At 39.6% G+C, this 17947-nt stretch overlaps 1 long non-coding RNA gene across 6 annotated transcripts in view; it reads left to right on the top strand.

The window, feature by feature from the left end:
- LOC144339859 (uncharacterized) overlaps positions 1–17947 on the top strand; it is a 24276-nt gene continuing 6329 nt past the window's right edge. Inside the window, exons 1-8 of one of the 6 annotated variants that reach the window (XR_013415378.1) lie at positions 1–271; positions 454–561; positions 1117–1176; positions 4783–4895; positions 4977–5154; positions 6604–11626; positions 12755–12928; positions 16475–17381. This is a non-coding gene — a long non-coding RNA (uncharacterized LOC144339859). The other 5 variants (XR_013415376.1, XR_013415375.1, XR_013415373.1 and 2 more) reach the window with 5 other exon arrangements.

Here is a 17947-nt window from a genome sequence, read left to right on the forward strand (position 1 = left end):
TGCATTCAGTTACAATTTTTGGAGTCCTGTACAGGGAAGCTGTGTGTTCTGGGTGATCCTAGTCTGTCAGTCTGGCTTCATGCTGCCAAATGGGCCAGAGGGCTGCCTGTGAGCACCAGCTGCTTATAGCTCGCAGACACTATGGCCGAAACCCTGTGGAATTTCCCCCAAAACCGACAGGACACTTTTGTCCTGGGGAGCCTCCCTGCTCTGTCCGCCATGGCACTGGCTGGCTTCTGCACTTCGCTGGTACAAAGAAAGTGACCTCTGAGTAAGTTGACAAACTTTGGAAACTGAATGAGGCAGCTGGTGTGCACCCAGCTTAGCTCTGTCTTTTTGGGTGGTATTGCTTGGGCTCTGGTCTGCTTAGACTTAGCTGCTCACAACACAGTTTGGGCATGTACACTATTTGTGTTTGTGATGCCACTGGAGCTTTGCTCTGTTTGGACTCAGCTACTCCTGGAGCCATTTGTGATCGGGACGGAGGAGGTTTCCAGGCACTTTACCCAGCCCCTTGAGTGGGGACTTGTTTGGGAGAGCACCATTTGAAACTGTGACTGTGTGAGTGTGTACCATTTACATTTGGGGCATTATCTTTCTTTATTTCTTTTCTTTTCTGCCCACTTCGAATCTGCTATTATTAAGTTACTAGTACTGAGATTTTGTTTTTCTTATACAGTTCAGCCACTTCTAACTAAAATGTAAATGGTGAAAATTCATTCAAAATTGAAGGAAAAAAAATTCAAATGCCAGAAATATTGGCTGCTTTTCCTAGCTAAAATCTGGTAATAAAAGATTTGAAAGGATTTTATTTTGAGAGCTTTATAGTTGAAAGTCGACTTACTTAAAACTGATATTTAGGACATATATTGTTTTAAAGACCCTGCTCTCTCTCTTTAAACACTTCTTAGTCAGCAGAATTCTGTCCGATTCTCCATATACTCCTGCCTGTTGTTCCTTCCTCTTTTATCTAATCTTTTTTACTTTGTGGGGTGGGGGGACCAGAAATTACTTGGCATTATGAGAAAAGTTTGACTTTGATATGTAATAGCTAGATTTAAAAATATACTTTGTAAAATGACTGATGGCAGTTATAATAAATAATTCTTCTTACAGGGCCATGCAACTTTCATTGGGCATTTAAATAAGCAGAGTTTGCTCTTGGACAACTGGAAGGTATGGAATGGGGGATGGGCTGATTATAGAATGGGCTGATTGGCTTTGTGTTGCCCACCAGCCTCACAGAAATGTCCTTTTGATGGGATACAATATGAAAGCATTGCACTATCTATCCTGTAACATTTCCCTCTTTGGGGGACCCAGGATTTGGTGGAAAAATGAGATCCTTGATTTGGGGAGGTCTGTTGGCCTTCCAGCTGTGCCTACTTGTTAGCCCTACAAAATGCATGTTTCTTGGCCCTGTTCCTTAAAAGTTTCCACCTTAAAGCCAATAATCCAATTAAGAAACTTAGATCTTTTAGAAAATTTCCATTTGTAAGAGTGTCTGCCTTCGTCGGCTGTTTTGACTGAACTTTTACCCACACCATTTTTCCTCACTCTAAATCAAATATGAGTTCTATATTTTATTTCACCTAATAAATATTTCTATAAAAATGTAAATTTGAAGCTGTCTGGCTGACAATTGTTTGGGACAGGGAACAGGTAATCAAGAGACTGATCATCTAAAATGAGAAGAAGAAACTTAAAACTGGCAAATGAAAAATCATATCACCTGCCTCTGTCTGTCTCTCTGTGTATTTATATGTATTGTGTGTGTGATATTTCACTACCAAAATATAGAAAAGAGCTCTAATTAATTGGCTCAAAAAAAAATAAGCAGCTAAACAAAATATTTTATTAGAAAAATAGAAAAGCTTTAAAATGTCATGTGACTTTAGTAATCTTTGGGAAATAAAGAGAGTGGTAAAGATTATTGGTAAAATAAAATAAAGTTGTCTTCAGAATTTAGACACTTACTCTGAATTAGGCAAGCCAGATACTGTCTTTGCTAGATGTTTTAAGATCACAAACTGCTTCTATGACATTTTAAAAATTGTTGAACTCACCAGTTTTGGAGCCATTAAATTCTAAGTAAAGCCAGGGGACACACGGACTTAGTTATGCTCCCTGGCTATGCTGGAAAAAGTCAAACATTATCTGAAGTTCTATCCTGTCTCCTAGATTCTACACCTAGTATATAATTAAAATTGCTTACTTCCTATATCTTTCACTAAGAATAAAAGTTGCTAGGAGTTTACATTATACATATGTAATTGGGACTACTAGAAAAACAGTTTTACATGCAAGTTGTCTAAAGAAAGTAGAATATGTCTTGGTAAAAAGTTATAAAAAGGTATGGAAACATGGTTTTTTATTAAAGATAAAGTAATTTTGCCTAGTTTAGATGTTTAAAGATTGTTTTAAATTTTTTGAAAAAGAATAAAACCAATTTTAAGCAAGTTATACAAAGTTTATAGAAGATTAATTTTTTTTTTTTTTTTTTTTTTTTTTGAGATGGAGTCTCACTCTGTCACCCAGGCTGGAGTGCAGTGGTACAATCTTGGCTCACTGCAACCTCCGCCTACCAGGTTCAAGTGATTTTCCTGCCTTAGCCTCCCTGGTAGCTGGGATCACAGGCACACGCCATCACACCCGGCTAATTTTTGTATTTTTAGTAGAGATGGGGTTTCACCATGTTGGCCAGGCTGGTCTTGTACTGCTGACCTCAAATGATCCACACAACTTAGCCTCCCAAAGTGTTAAGAACACAGGTGTGAGCCACAGTGCCCAGCCTGATTAATCTTATAAAATAAATTCTGTGTGTGAACAAGTTGGCTAAAATTAAAGGATATTATTTTGTATATCCATAAATTGAGCATTAAAATAAAAGGACACTAGTGCAGGGCCAGAATCTGTGCCCATGTGTCAAAATTACAGAGGTTTCTTAGAGCATTGATCTGCTCTTTAACAAAAAATTACAAAGAGTAATAAAGGGTTTATAAAAATCTTACCTTATGGTCAAATTAATAGACCGGCTTTCAAGATTTTATAAAAAATTAAGTTTAGGCCAGGGATGGTGGCTCAAGCCTATAATCCCGGCACTTTGGGAGGCCAAGGAGGGTGGATCCCATGAGGCCAGGAGTTCAAGACCAGCCTGGCAAACATGGTGAAACCCTGTCTCTACTAAAAATACAAAAATTAACCAGGTGTGCTGGCATGCACCTGTGATCCCAGCTACTGGGGAGGCTGAGGCATGAGAATCACTTGAACCTGGGAGGTGAATGTTGCAGTGAGCTGAGATCATGCCACTGCACTCCAGCCTGGGTGACAGAGTGAGACTATGTCTCAAAAACAAAAAGAAAAGAAAAAATATAACCTCAATGTTAGTAATGCAACAATACAAAGATGAAATTTGTTTTTCTTTTTTAAACAAAATTTTCATGTAACATTGAGAGATAATGAAAGGGTTTTCTTTGCCTTTTGAGTAAGCTACAGAAAAAAAAAAGAAAAAAGAAAAAAGAAGACAGAAAGAGAGAAGAGAGAGATTTAGTTGGCCTGGTGATTTCTTTATTTGGTCTTTATATTAGGCTTTTCTTGCTATAAAGAAATACCTGAGACTGGATAATTTATAAAGAAAAGAGGTTTAATTGGCTCGTGGTTCTGCAAGCTTTATAAAAAGTATGGTGCTGGCATCTGCTGGGCTTCTAGGGAGGACTCAGAAAGCTGACAATCATGGCAGAAGGCAAAGAGGGAGGAGGCATCTCACAGATCAAGAGCAAGAGAGAGTGTGGGTGCCACACACTTTTCAACAGCCAGATCTCATGAGAACTCACTCACTGTTGTGAGAAAAGCATCAAGGGGATGGTGCTAAACTATTCATGAGAAATCCACCTCCATAATCTAATCACCCCCCACCAGGCCCCACCTCCAATGCTGGGAATTACAATTCAACATGAGATTTGGGTGGGGACAAATATACAAACTATGTAAGTTTGTTGTTTAGAAAACTGAGTATCCCCTCTATCAGTGAGTAAAGGTTTTTGTCTTTTGATATTTTGAGTTGTCATTTCAGCTAAATGAATAACCTGTGATTCCATTTTGTGTTATCAGATGTTTTAAGCCATTGATATATGACAAACCTTCCAAAATTGAAATTCCAAGTTCTAAATTAAGCCTTTTTAGATCTCATTAACCTTTTTAGATATTACATCTCCTAAAGTCTAAAAGAGACATATTTGGCTTATTTGGAAATTAAAATCATGCAGGAAGCATTGTGAAATATAAAATAATGTTTAACTTTATTGGATTCATTATACATTCATATAAATGTATTACTAATATCTGTCTCAAAACTGTATAAGGTTCCTATAATTCTGATATGTCTCAGTATATGCTGTCAGTAATAATGATTGCTATGTTAAATTATTATGTGCCACAGAGATGATGAAATTTCCTTGTCAATTGTGTCTTCAACCATGGCTGCTCTGAAATTGTTTCATCCATAATTGTTGTTTTATTTTGATTCTTTTCAAAATGTGGATTTATAATCAGCTATAGGACTCTGATCCCATAGGTAGGTGCTCTTGAATGCAGGTTTCTGATAACTTTTGAGATTATGACATTAGAATAAAGTAAAAAACTTCCAAGACTCCCATGAAGAGCTAATGTGTTCATGAATATCAAGCAGAACAAGAGTTAGTTACACAGACTGAACTAATGGAAGGCCAAAATAATCTTTTTATGACTTTTATTTAAAGTATTGGTAATTCTTTTGTTTTTCAGAGTCCAGAAAATCTTTCTTTTTCTTTTGAGTGATTTCCAGAGTATATTCTTGTGAAAAAAATTTGAAACATTTCTGTCCTTTATCTGATTTCTCCAGAATTTGAAAACTATTTGTAAGTATACTTAATTTATGGCAGTATAATTATTTGTATAAGTTTAATAAAAATCTGTCTTTTTTTTTTTTTTTTAAACAGGACACCATTGGAGGCACTGGTCATTTTACCAAGGCATTGACAGGAATGGCATGGTTTCAGTTATAAACAGACTGCTTTAAGGAATCAAAGTTGACTTATAGAGCTGATAAAAGAACCCTAAGTAAAACTGGCCTCACCTCTTGTCTATATAGTCCCTATATAGCTTTCCTGACCTGTGGTAAGTAAAAAATGTCACTTTCTGATAGGCCTAGGAGCTCCAAGTTTTTATGGGATCTTGAAAGGAGAAGAATTTACCCAATTCATACAGATATTTGCAGGCAGATAAATCCATGGCTGAACTCGAGGCTTTAAAAAGTCTAATCCAGCAAAGTCAATTTTTTTAAAAAATAGCATTCCAGCAAAGTCAATTTTTTTAAAAGGGCCTATATGGCAAATAATTATTCTTGCTGCACTTTATACAAATAATGAGGCTAATCAGGCCAAATAAAATAATACTAAAACTTGTTTTACAAATAAATTTGTTCTATGATTTGCCTGTAGTAAAAATGGGGACTGAAAAAAGAGAATTTGTGTTTCAAAAAAAAAAAAAAAACTATAGTACACCTATTGTTAGAGTCTAGTCTTGTCCACTGTTTTTGATTTTTTATTTTTCTCTGCAATTTGGATTGTATCTTGATTTTTTCCAGGCAACAATTCCCCAAACTAATGCTTTTAAATTTATTTTTCCCTTTTTTTGACTTGGACTCAATAAAATTGCTGCTACCTTTTTACTGAGGCCCTACAAGCTAAAGCTTATTCCTTGAGACACAAGTGAGAAAAATGTGTCAGATTGCCACTGCCTTCTTTTGAAACTGAAGATAGATTGTGCCCAACATCAACCTTTGTTTTTCTTCTGTTTCCATAAAAATGCCTCCTATTCACCTTTATCACATATTGAGACCTAGCCCATCTGCAATGGTACCTCCTGGAACGGGAAACAGCTATTTAACTAAACTGATCTATTCTTAAGAACTAGACAGAGTTTATCACCATCTTCAACAATATTCATAGCTCCTCCTGTAATCTGTTAAATATACATATATATGCACACACACATGCATATATATACATATATACATAAGACATGCATAAAATTCAAGCCATATTAGACCCAGACCCTACATTTTCATTAGATGGTTTACATCCTAGTTTGGGTCAGGACCATCCTGATGGGAACAGTTACTGGTAATTCTCACTATAATTGTGGGAAATAGGGATACTTCTTTGCTGTGGGTTTTACTGATGCTATACCTTTTGCATGGGATACAAGATAGACTTTCCCAGGGACTTTCAAGGGTCTTCACCATAATGCTGCAACAGGTTTCATCCGTGAGCCCAGGTACTTGAGAACACTTTCACCTCCAAGTAGATCAGTTCCATTCTAATACCTTTTAACTATACCCCTTTGCAGTAGGAAGTCACTAGAATGAATATGTCACTTGTGTTCCATAGAAATAGAATGGCATTTGACAGTGAGGTGTTGTAACCAAGGACTTTATTTTTTTTTTCCTTTTTCCTTCTGCAGTCCTTTGTACAAATTATTAGTAATGAAATAATAAGCTTTACTCTCCTTCTTTCTACCAGGTACTTCCTTGCATTGCTAGCTTATCTAATTATGTTTGCTCAGAAATTCCAGGGGTTGAATCTTGAGACAATCCAGGTGCCTATGGAATTATCCCCCACCAGGAGATTACTTCAAGGCAGCAGCTGATGTACAACCTGGTCAAGCCTGAGATGGTGCCAACCCATTATTCTCAAGATGGGACAATAACTCAAGATAAGTCATCAAAACAAGTCACGTAGACCAGCACCGCCTTGCACGCCCCCCACCCCACCCCCATCCACTACATATCCTCCATACCAAACTTCCCCTTCTTAAACCCTAGCATTTTGCCCAAGAATTTTGAAGCAGTTTCATTAAGACAGGAGCCTGAACCACTTCCCCACTGTTAGCTTTGGAAAATGAAGTCACTTTCCTTCTACTGAACCTTGTCCTTGTTATTCAGTTTGGGAAGTGGTGAGCAGCTGAACCTACGTTTGGTTACAGTCTTATTTCTCAGTTGGGGCAGTGTCTGTTTCATGTCTCAATTGGGGCAGCACAGCATTAAAGCTAGTGAATTAGTTTCTTTTATGGAAAAGTTCTTCCCTTACCCTTTATTTTGTAAGGTATCAGTAATAGACCAGTGATGGTTATTATGTTTAGTCATAATAGTGTTAAGTACCAATAACTGTTCTGGGGAAACATGGATATATAATGTTTCTGATATTCTATCCAATCTTGCCCTTGAAGAAGAGATTTCCACCATGGGAAATCCAGAACTACTGGAAAGGGATATGAGACCACATACCCAATGAGCATCCTTTTGTAACCTATTAGCATAGTGTTGGGCCCATTGCAAAAAGAGGTTGCTTTATGGGCAACAAGTGGTATAGTAGTACCAAGGCATGAGAACCAAGGAGAGAAAAAAAAGAAGTTTATAGAAGCTTGTAAAATAAAATATTCTCCATCTATTAATGGCTGTTAATATTAAGCATTAATTTGGATACAGACCTGGTCCAGGTCTTGAGACACCCAACCATGTCTGCTGCCATCTTCTTCTCAATTGGGCATCACCTTATCTTAAGTAGAAGATTACTCTCTGGTGAAACAGTCTATTCAGGAGGCTTGGCTTTCCTTAGATGTGAGATGTGAATCCAGGAGTCTATGCCTTCTAATTTAGCAGTACAAGGATTAGTGAGAAGTACCTGGTAAGGCCCATTGTATCCTGGTTGGAGAGAGTCTTTTAAGAAATGTTTCCAATAGACAGAATCTCCAGGTTCAATTCTGTGGTTCTTTAGATTTATGTTTCCAAGAAGTTTTCTGTGAAAAGATTATTTTACTAAGTCACAAGGAGGCACAATTTCTAGGAGACATTTTCATAGGTTTGCCTGTTATTTTAAATGGAGATAACTGGTATTTACCAAAAGGAGTAAATCTTTTGTTTAGCAAAACCAATGGAAGGGATTTTGGCCAAGGAATTTTAAAAGCCTCAGTTAATTTTGCCAGTTGGGTTTCTATTACTCTGTTTGTGCATTCTACTAACCCAGATGATGGGGAGTAATAAACACAATGGAAATACTGAAAAATAGGCCAGATACTACATGCTGATTGAATTATCTCTCCAGTGAAGTGGGTACCTCTGTTGCTATGAAGTTCCAATGAAATGCCCAGGTTGGAATAATTTTTTCTACAATAATTTTACTTACTGCTAAGGCAATTGCTCTTCTTCATGGAAATGCCTCTACCCAATAAGAAAACAGGCAAATAATTACCAGGACATATCTGTAGCCTTATGAAAGTGGCAATTAGAAAAGAATCTAGTTGCTGTATTTCAAAGGGAGTCTCAGATAAAGGAAAGTATCTTTGGGAAGTAAGTAGTGCTTTTCCTGGATTATATTTTGGGCAAATATGACCACTTGTGTACCTTATGGGCTACTGTTAGAAATGGTTTTCAGTAATATTATTTTTCCAAGGCAACCATTTTGGCAGGACTCCAGTAAGTTACATCACGCACATATGTTAAAAATGATAACCGTAGGCCAGGTGCAGTGGCTCGCACCTGTAATCCCAACACTTCGGGAGGCTGAGGCAGGAGGATTGCTTGAGGCCAGGAGTTTGAGACCAGGCTGGGCAACATGGTGAGACCCCATATCTACAAAAAATTTTAAAATTAGCCAATCATCATGGTGGCGTGTTCCACCTACTCAGGAGGCTGAGGTGGGAGGATGGCTTGATCCCAGGAAGTCAAGGCTACAGTGAGCCATGTTCATGCCACTGCATTCCATCCTGGGTGACAGACTGAAACCCTGTCTTTAAAAATATGATGGCTGTAATTCAGCAAGAAGTATGGGCGAGTCATCATTCTTCATCTTTTGGTGACTATTCTCCCCCTTTTGTGTCCCAAACTTTTTGCGTGCATTTTGGGACTCTGGATTGAGTTAATTTTATATCAATTTCAAGTGCTTCCTTAAAGGTTAATACAGGTAGATTTTCCTGTTTAGAAGTGTTTAGAGTAGCGCTCTTTGTGACCTTATCACATCACTCACTAATTTCCTCTGCATTCTGGAGTATCTTTTTTCAAATGACCTGGAATTTTAATAACGGCCAATGATTTGGGCAATAATATGACTTCTAGTAGTTGTGAAATAAGATGTCTTTTTTTTAATGGATTGACCTGACGAAATTGAGAATCCTCTTTGTTTCCATAATATTTCAAAATCATGGGCTACTCCAAAAACATATCTACTGTCTGTGTAAATACTAGTGAATATATTTTTCTGCCAATTGACAGGACCTAATTAATATTATTAATTCTACTTGTTGAGGTGAAGTGGCTTTTGGAAGATAGGCACTTCCTGTTTCTTCAGTTAAAGGCACTATAGTGTATCCAGCCCTATAGAATCCAGATTCATCCATTAAGTAAGGTCCATTTATAAGCCAAACAACAACATCAGTATTTGCAAAGTGGATTTCTCATAGATATGACCTGGGAGAAAGACATTGATCAATTAGGGCTATGCTGTTGTGCAGCAGCTCATCTTAAAACAAAGGCAAAAGAGTTGCAGGGTTTACATTGTTAACACATAGATATGGTGATATAAGGAGCTGAAAGAACTAGGACCTCATGTGAGGCCAGTCTGAGAACTGAGTAATACTGAATATGGTGTGAGTTTAGCAGTGCCTCCATAGAATGAGAGATGAAGATGGTAAGGGGTGTTCCCATTGCAATGTCTTCAGTTGTCTTAATTAACAAAGCATTAGCTGTTAATGGCTTGCATACAAGGTGGCCATCCTCCTGCTACAGGGTCTTTATTGGCTATAATACTCCCAAGTCTATTTCGGTCTCCATGTTTTTGAGTTAGAATCCCTAAAGCATTTCCATCACTTTAGTGTTTGAGTACTGAAAATGGAAGGTTATATAATAATTTGGATATACCAAAGCTGAGGATTTAGCAAAGTCATTTTTGATCATTTCTAATGTTTTTTGATTTTTTTCTGTCCTGTCTAGAAGGTCTGTAATGTCCAGTTATAAGAGAGTATATAAAGGCTGGGTGTTTGAAGAAAAGTTGGGGATCCAGTTTCTACAATATCCTGTCAGCCCCCAAAACCCTCTCAATTGCTTCTTGCTTCTCGGTGGTGGAAAAGCTAGAATTCCTTTCAACCTAGCTGGATTAATAGAAAGTCCTTCCTTGACTGTTACATGGTATATTAGACTGTTCTCACATTGCTGTAAAGAACTATCTGAGACTGGGTAATTTATGAAGCAAAGAGGTTTAATTGACTCACAGTTCCACAGGCTGTATAGGAAGCATGGCTGGGAGGCCTCGGAAGCTTACAATCGTGGTGGAGGGTGAAGGGGAAGCAAGCACGTCTTACCACGGTGGAGCAGAAGAGAGAGAGAGAGAGAGTGTGTGAAGGGGCAAGTGCTGAACACTTTTAAACATTCAAATCTATGAGATCTCACTCACTATCACAAGAACAGCAAGGGGGAAGTCCATCCCCATGATTCAAACTCCTCCCATCAGGTCCCTCCCCCAACAATGGGGATTACAATTCAACATGAGATTTGGGTGGGGACACTGGGCCAAACCTTATCAGATGGTCTAAGTGTTTTACTTGATTTTGACAAAATTGAAGTTTTTCCTTTATAAACCTTATCACTCTTTAGGGCCAATTGTTGTACATGAAAGCCCATTGTTCTTTAATCAAGGAAGTAAATAATCTACATATTGTATTAAGATAGACTTCTCAATGAAGTCAATGTCTGAGTGGTCTGTTTTTAATATTTGTAAAAAGTAAGTCAGGCTTTTTAGTGTATCCTTGGGGCCTGACTGTCCAGGTATATTGTCTATCTTTCCATATGAAGTTAAAGAGCAATTAGCTATCTTGATCTAAAGGAATACTGAAGAATGCAACTACATAAATCTATGACTGACCAGGCACAGTGGCTCACACCTGTAATCCCAGCACTTTGGGAGGCCGAGGCAGGTGGATCATGATGTCAAGGGATCGAGACCATCCTGGCCAACATGGTGAAATCCCTTCTCTACTAAAAATACAAAAAATTAGCTGGGCATGGTGGGGCATGCCTGTAATCCCACCTACTTGGGAGGCTGAGGCAGGAGAATCGCTTGAACCTGGGAGGCAGAGGTTGCAGTGAGCTGAGATCATGCTACTGCATTCCAGCCTGGTGACAGAGCAAGACTCTTGTCTCAAAAAAAAAAAAAAAAAAAAAAAATATATGACCGAAAATTTCTGCATTAGATGGGATGGCTGTGAGCAGTGTGTGAGGATTAGGCACAACTGGATGCCGTGGAATTACTGTGCTGTTTATTGCTCTCAAATCCTGCATAAACCTCCACCCTCTACCATTAGGTTTTCTTACCAGGAGAATTGGTGCATTACAAGGACCTGTACAGAGAATGACCAGTACTCTTTCTATATAATCTAAGATTATACTTTTTTTTTCTTTTTCTTCTAGGGCTTCAGTTCTCAAGGGATATTGTCTGCTATTTGGAAGCCATTTCCAATGAGTCTACTTAAATTTTTATTGAAGTAGTTAAAAAAAATTTTCCTGTATCAATACAGGACTTTGACCACAATTGATCAGGTATTGCCTTATTGCATTTTGTAATTCATCACTTAGTAAGTCAGTGTCTTTGATGGCAAGATGGATAGCAATTGGATTAGATTTTGAAAAAAATCCTTTTCTCTTTTTCTGTTTTCTTTTTTTTTCTGAGACGGAGTCTGAGTCTGTTGCCCAGGCTGGAGTGCAGTGGAATTATCTCTGCTCACTGCAATCCCTACCTCCCAGATTCAAGCAGTTCTCCTGCCTCAGCCTCCCAGGTAGCTGGGACTACAGGTGCACACCACCATGCCTGGATAATTTTTGTATTTTTAGTGGAGATGGAGTTTCACCATGTTGGCCAGGCTGGTCTCAAACTCCTGACCTCAGGTGATCCACCCACCTCCGCCTCTCAAAGTGCTGGGATGACAGGCGCCCAGCTGATTTTGAAAAATTTTCTGTCTGTTAATTCTGTTTTATCATGTATAGCATCTAATTCTAAATACATTTCACCTTTCTAAGAGAAATAAATATGGGTATTACATAGTTCTAAGAAGTTTTCTTACTGGATGGGAACTAAGGAAACCAAAAGTAAAACATGTGTCCCTTGTAAGGGACCTAGTTGAAAAGTTACAGGTTGAGACTTATGTGCTGATACAGGAGTATTTATAACACCCACCATTTGGACCAAGTGTTTACTCTGAGGAATGGGACCTTGTAATAAGGTGGGATATATTAGAGATAATGTTTGGAACCCAGGAGGGGCCTTGCCAAGGGCTCCTGCAAACTTTGGCAAAAGTCAGTTGGATAAAAACAGTCCTGCTGGTACCAGGTGTTGATTGACAAAGCAGCAGCGGTCAAGGCAAGATTCATTTTGGGTCCCTTCTTGGGTAGCCAGATATATCAACCTGAAATAATATAATTAAAAGGGTCAGAATCCAGTTTTAAAGAGTTTATTCAAGTGAAAAGCTGGGAAGGGCCATTCTGGGACTCACAGACTCCAGAGAAATGGGATCAATGCTCTGAAGTTAAAAGTTGAGTTTTGCTTATATAGGAAGAAGACAAAGAAATGTAATAGGATTAACTTCAACATTTTCTATACAAGTTATAGAGTTATAATAAATTAATTAGGTACAATTCGTTTCTTTTCAGTATGGCTTGTTTTCTTTATAGCTGGTTTTCATTTCTTTTCCAATTGAAAGAGTGAATTTCACCTTCCACCTTAAGACAATGTGATAGCCAAGAGTGAATTTCACCTTCCACCTTAAGACAACGTGATAGCCAAGACTGAATTTCACCTTCCACCTTAAGACAATGTGATAGCCATGAAGTCTTTGTGTGAAAAAGGTAAGAGGGAGGTTAATCTATCATGAAGATCAACAGAGTAGAGGGAAGGGGTCTTCCTTGGTGCCCTTCTGTCATCTACAACTAAAATGTTGTAAACTAAAATTGTTACAAAACAAGGCAGGTAAGGAAGAAGGCTTAATCTATTATCAGAGAAACAAAGGTTACAGCTGTCTGTCATGTGACTCAGGTACCATAATCACATCCCTTTAAGGCTCAAACATAATTTAGAGTTTCAGCAGCTTAGAATTTGAATTATTTATTTTCACAGTACCAGAGGGTAGAACATGCGCCTAAAATCTCTCTAAGCCTGTTGTTCAAGCTGGCTTTGCAAACTGGACAGTTTTGTGGTTTTGACCAGACTTTTGTCTATTTAGACAAATTTTGCTGTGAGTCTCCAAAATAAAACTGGATGAGGTTCCCCTCTCGTCTTATTTTATATCCTTAAGAGTTTGAGTCGTGACCAAGTGGGAGTGCTCTCTTTTGGTCTCTGCCATCTGAGAGGCATGATGTTCTGGTCACATTCAGTGGCCAGACTAAACTAATTAGAAAGCCCAAGACAAGTAATATTTTAAGCAGCACACTCTTTGTTCCAAACCTGTCAGGCTTCAGGACAGGTTGTCTTAAGTCGTTCCATCTGTAAGTGGTCTCAACCCTGGTTGACTGGTTAATCCTGGGGAGATTCAGTCCTAGGAGGGACCGTCTGGTGACTGGCAGCACCACACAAATTTGTGAAATATCAAAGGCAATGAATTAATGGGTTTGTGATGACCGGTGGCCCCCCACAAATTTGTAAGATACCCAGAGCAACATAAGCACAAACACCATCCTTAAGTGTCTTTAGCTACAAGAATCTTTTGCCATCTTAGTCTATTCCTGGGAATAAATTCTGGGAGCTTAAGGGGACTGCATCTTCTATGCCCTCTCCATGAATATCTCTTACTCCAAAATGAAATCATTGGACTAGACATTTCATGTTTATGCTGTAAATATCCATATTCCATTAGAGAGACTGACCAATACAGTGTTTTAGAATTTTAAAAGTACAGCTGACCAGGTGTAGTGACTCATGCCTGTAATCTCAGCACTTTGGGAGACCAAGGCAGGCGAATCACTTGAGGTCAAGAATTCGAGACAAGACTGACCAGCATGGTGAAACTCCGTCTCTACTAAAAATACAAAAATTAGCCGGGTGTGGTGGTGCATGCCTGTAGTCCCAGCTACTTGGGAGGCTAAGGCATGAGAATTGCTTGAACTCAGGAGGCAGAAGTTGCAGTGAGCTGCGATGGCGCCAGTACTCCAGCCTGGGTGACAGAGCAAAACTCTGTCTCCAAAAAAAGAAAAAGGAAAAGAAAAAGTGCAGCTTTAAAATTAGTACATACTAACTCTAAGGAGGCAGTGAGGAATGTGAAGAAAGAGCCAAGACTGAGTTCAGACACCAACTTCCCTCCATGAGCTCTGGATTGTGGGCAAGTGTTTTCATCTTCCTGTGAGTCATGCTTCACCATCTATAAATCCCAAGGCAATCTAGTATAGTGTTAGACTCCCTAGGATTAGAATCTGGAGTCAGTTTAAGCTCAAATCTTGGCCCCTTTGCTGGTTTGACATAGGCAAAACTTTGCTTCTGTTGGAACCGAACTGTCGATTCCCTCCTGGGCAGGGGTCGCCGCGAAGGATCACCGACACGAGATTCACAGCAGAGAGTTGTTTATTACTAGCGCGCTAGGGTCCCAAGCTCTAAGTTGGCCCTGGGACCCCGAGTGCTTGTTACAGGTTGTTTATATAGGCAAACACAAGTTCAAACACAGCTTAGGGCGCGAAATTCAAACAAAGCTTTAGGCGCGTGGTAATTGGGTCTGTCTATGGCCTGAGCAAGGTATCTTGTTCTGATTGGTTGGGGCGGGACCTTAGGAGGTTCTTTCCTGGAATTGCTGATTCCGGGAACATCGGGGACATTGAGGCAGGGTGGGACCCCATGAGGCTATCAGGGTGGGACCTCATGAGGCTATCAGGGTGGGACCCCATGAGGCTATTTCCCGGAATTGTCTTTCTGTTTGGGTTCTGGGAACATCGGGGGGCTATCCGTGGCCATCTGGGGTTTAAGTTTCACGATGGCCAAGCTTTTTAAATTTTATGAGGCTTAGGAATTATGAGGCCTAGTTTCACTTCGACACCCAAGTGTACATCACAGGGTTACTTAATTCCTACTGTGAGGCTCTATTCCACCAGAGGACACAACTGCCAGCTCGGGACAGTGGGTTCCCTTTGTGCCCAACACACACATACACACATGCACACACACAGCACACTGTCTTTCCCACAGATGCTTTTACTTTCTTTCTTCAATTTTTGAAGGGCTTGCCTAGTGATAAGGGAGAGAGAGAATGGGGACTCTTGGCATCCAATGAGAAGTCATCAAACTTCTGGCCCTTAGTCTTCACTACCTAGAGTCTCAACGGTCATCCTTGGTTCCTGTCTGCATGACCTCATCAGGACCAGAGACTGCTGTGGTCCCTTACTTCTCTGAAACACCGCAAAGGGCTGCACCCACTTAAAAACACCACACATCCACTTCTTCCTGGGAGTCTTTCTGCCTCCCTGGGGCTCCACCCATAAAGCTTATAGCAGCCCTCCCTGCAGGGGTGGACTGTGGCTGGGGACTGGGTGAGGTGGACAGGACAGGGATCTTTTTCAGACTCCTGCTCTCTGACAGGGTTGTCCAGGGGAGAGAATACAGTTATGGGTTCTGCTTCTGGTTGGGCCAGTAAAGCCCCTTCCTCGTCCCTCTTTTCTGCTCATCACTAGAGACAGAAAGTAAAAACCATGGCTTCAGGCTGCTAAAAGCCTAAAACAAAACAAAACTGAACAGCAACAACAAAATAAGGTGGGTTGGACAAGCTTGTTAGCTTCTCTCACACAACCTCCCTCACCCTCCTCTGGCCCAGGGCATTTTTGTCTAGTTGTTGGGGCAGGAAAGCCCAGCTACTAAATAAACATGTGTTTTCCCCAATCATTTTTCCAAAACTTTAGTTCTTTGCTTTTTCCCCCAAAAGGCTAGGATTTTGAAATGTTTCCCACCCCAACTTTCTGCTTTTCCTTCCTTGGGAAAATGAATAAAATGCTGTGGCTCTCTGAATCAGATGAAGGCCAAAAGACACATGAAAATGTCATAGAAAAAAATACCAGTTAAAATTTTATAATATTGTGCCATCTAAAAATTTAACAAGTAGTGAAAAAAGAAAAATAGCTCAGAGCAGCCTGAGCTATGTGAGTTCTGCAAAAGTCTCAGAGAGCCTTTGCAGACCTTTGCAAAAGGCCCAGAGAGTCAGGAACATGGGCCTTCAGTCACACCTCGCCACCTGGGGCAATTGTTTAAGGTTATTTTGTTCCTGATTTGCTGCCTCACCCATTATCTTCATGTTCCTGGAATATGTATTACAAAGAACAATGTATAGCCAATCAACAGTTTGTGTTATTTAATGCAAATTCCTGGTAAACAACTTAGAAGCTGCTGCTTCTTTTTTCCTTTAAAAACCTGCTTGTGGCCAGGCGCGGGGGCTCACGCCTATAATCCCAGCACTTTAGGAGGTGGAGGCAGGCGGATCACCTGAGGTCCGGGAGTTCGAGACCAGCCTGACCAACATGGAGAAACCCCGTCTCTACTAAAAATACAAAATTAGCCAAGTGTGGTGGCGCACGTCTGTAATCCCAGCTACTCGGGAGGCTGAGGCAGGAGTATCGCTTGAACCCGGGAGGCGGAAGTTGCAGTGAGCTGAGATCGCACCACTGTACTCCAGCCTAGGCGACAAAGTGAGACTCTGTCTCAAACAAAGAAAACCTGCTTGTAACTGCTGCTAATCTGAGTGTAGTTTCAGGGCAACTTGAATTTATGTTCCTGGGCTGCAGTTCTCAAACTTGGACCAAATAAACTCTCTACTAATAACTAATTTAGTGTCAGATTTTTTTCCTTTATGTAAACAATAATTTATGTAAAATTCTTGGCACAGTGCCTGATGCATAGTAAACACTAATAAATAGTGACCACAATTATTACTATCTGCTCCATAATATTATTTTAAGGATTAACATAGGCAGAATGCCTGACACATAATAGATGTTGAGTGAATGCCACCCATTATATTGAAGAAAAATGATTTTGAGCTCAATGTAAATAATATATTAATAAAAATATTATTTTTAACATATTAAATATCTGTACATATATTAATAAATACATAGTTTTTGAATGAGAAAGTTTACTGGTAATAACTTTTTCAAAAGCTTTGAGAATGTGTCTTACCTATTGCTGTTTTTAACCCCCTATAAACTACATCCTATGCTAACTAGAAGTACATACTTTGAGTTCCCTGGCCTTCATACTCTGCAAGACAAAATCAGCAAAAAAACCATTAAACCTTTGGAAAAACATATGACATATGACACTGGCCATTAAATCAATATATTTGACTGAATGGAATTTTTTATTTTGTCTAAATCTAGTGGCAGAAAAACATGAAAAGCAAAATTATAGATGGGGCTGTGGTGATGGCAGGTTCAGACACTCAGGCTTCTAGACATGTGTATCAGTTCATTCTTGCATTGCTAGAAATACCTAAGACTGAGTAATTTATAAGAAAAGTACAGGAAGCATAGCAGCATCTGCTTCTGGTGAGGTCTCAGGAAGCTTCCAATCATAGTGGAAGGCAAAGGAGGAGCACGCACATCCCATGGCTAAAGCAAGAGCAAAAGAGCGAGGAGGGAAGTGCCACACACTTTGAAACGATCAGATCTCACGAGAACTCACTCACTATCATGAGGACAGTACCAAGAAAATGGTGCTAAACCATTCCTGAGAAATCTGCTCCCAGAGCCAATCATCTCCCACCAGGCCCCACCGCCAACATTGGGGATTACATTTCAATGTGAGATTTGGTGGGGACACAGCTCTAAACCATATCAACATATTCCAGAAAAGTATCAAAATGAATCAGGCTTCTAGGGTATTGTCCTAGGTCCTCCTCC

The sequence above is a fragment of the Macaca mulatta genome, chromosome 3, assembly GCF_049350105.2.
Source record: "Macaca mulatta isolate MMU2019108-1 chromosome 3, T2T-MMU8v2.0, whole genome shotgun sequence".
Lineage (NCBI taxonomy): Eukaryota > Metazoa > Chordata > Mammalia > Primates > Cercopithecidae > Macaca > Macaca mulatta.